The sequence below is a fragment of the Lipotes vexillifer genome, unplaced genomic scaffold (genome assembly GCF_000442215.2).
Source record: "Lipotes vexillifer unplaced genomic scaffold, Lipotes_vexillifer_v1.1 scaffold241, whole genome shotgun sequence".
NCBI classification, from domain to species: Eukaryota; Metazoa; Chordata; class Mammalia; order Artiodactyla; family Lipotidae; genus Lipotes; species Lipotes vexillifer.
The window spans coordinates 1,336,358-1,338,473 of NW_006784922.1; positions in this window are offsets into that span (position 1 = coordinate 1,336,358).

Below are 2,116 nucleotides of genomic sequence, written 5' to 3' on the forward strand. Positions count from 1 at the left end.
TCTTTCCCTTTCTCCTCTGCCCCCACCCTCAAGGTCCTAGCCTTAGAACAAAGCCTGATGTCCTTAAGTAGGGAACATAACAGAGTGAAAGGACTAATAACCAGTGTACCAGAGCTTTGGAAGCTATTCAAGTATAGCTGGAGTCCAAAGTTAAGAACTGTTTCATGCACTTTTCCAGGCACTTCTTTTTTTTTTTGGTGCTTGAACATACTATGTCTATTTGGGGCATGGGTTGTATGGTAGCCTCCCTTCCCTGATTGAGTATGTATACTACTGGGGTTACAACTGCTTAGTCTTTCCTTTATTGAGGGTCTTGTCATGACTCAAGGTCATCATCAAGACTCTCAGTGATAATTCCACAGTAACTGGGAAGTGACATCAATTCAAAGCAGAAAACATGCTCTGACAAGAGTGAGTGTACCCAGTGAACATTTGAACAGCCACTATATTAGTTTCCTATTGCTGCTGTAAAAAAAAAAAAAAAAAAACACCACAAATTTAGTGACTTAAAACAATACAAATTTATTATTTTACAATTCTAGTGGTCAGAAGTCCAAATGGGTTTCACTGGGCTAAAATCAAAGTATCAACAAAGCTGTATTCTTTCTGGAGTCTCTAAGGTGGAACCTGTTTCCTTGCCTTTTCTAGCTTCTAGAGGCTGCCTGCACTCCTTGGCTTTTCCTCCATCTTCAAAGCCAGTCATGGATGGTTGAGTCTTTCCCACACTGCATCATCCTGACACTGAGTCTCCTGCCTCCCTCTTTCACTTAAGAGGACCCTCATGATTACATTGGGTCCACCCAGATAATCTCCACATCTCAAAATCCTTAATCACATCTGCAGATTACATTTTGCCACGGGAGTTAATATTCACACATTCAGGGATTTGGGATATGGACATCTTTGCAGGGCATTATTCTTCCCACCATGGCCACTGTAAACAGAATGAGATTGTCAGGGAAGGCCTGGGTCACCAATGGTATAGAAATGGGAGGTGAATAATACTGTCCTTAGTATTGGGTTGGCCATAAGATCTTTTCCATAAGATCTTATGGGAAAACCCGAACGAACTTTTTTGCCAACCCAATAGATGACTAGAAATATATTCTAAAAATACTTTCTATATATAGGCTAACTTTCTTGTAATTTGCTTATTTTTTCTAAAAATGAAGAGTCATTTTTGATTTCTACTTTCTATGCTGTGTCTCTACATTATGGTTCCAAAAATATGCTAAGTAAAATCAATTGTATCCTTGGAAGGCCAGAGGATGACAGTAGAAGAGAGATATTTTTTTGTTATTCCTCCTCATCCTCAAATTTCCTTCTCTATCTCTTTTCTCCTACTTGCTCTCTCACAAGTGTTTATTGAATGCCAACCATGTGCCAGGCACTGCATAGGTTACATGTGCAGAGATGAAGAAGGTATAATTCCTACTCTCAAGGAACTCATAGTTTATTGAGGTGGGCAAACAGGGAAGTAATAGATCCCTATGAACAGGGACCTAAAGGCTATGACAGGGCATCCACTGGGCGTAACAAGAAGACGGGGTGGTCCCTAGATCACTCAGCCTGCCAGAGCAGGCTTCTCGGGGACGGAGGACATGATGTTTTAGTTGAATCTTAATGGATATAGAAGTTATTCAGACAGATAGACAGAGTTGTGTAAATAACCTCCAAGAAAGACAAATTTTTGTTGCTGTTTGTTTTTGGTTTTGCATGAGAATGGAAGACCTATGGTCTGGAAGAGCCTGAGTTTGGTTGCCCTTTCTTGTCTGGTGGTATTCAGGTGTGGGAGAATGTGTAGTCTCCAGAAAGAGGTAAAGGAGCCGGTTTGCCAGGGGAGAATCCCGTTTCTGTTTAGGCTGTGGTTCTCAAGCTTGGATGTACATTGAAGTCCACTAGGGAGATTAAACAAACCAGCCCATGCCAGGGCTAGACCTCAGACTAACTGCATCAGGTTCTGCAGGGGTGAGGCTCAGGCATTTTTTTTCTTTTAACTTCTTTTAATGTGTAGTCAGGGTTGAGAGTCACTGGTTGAGCTAAAACAGAGCAAAATATTTGAAGGTGTTGGAGTGTTCTTTGTAGACACTGGAATGGGAGTTGTAAGGGAAATAGG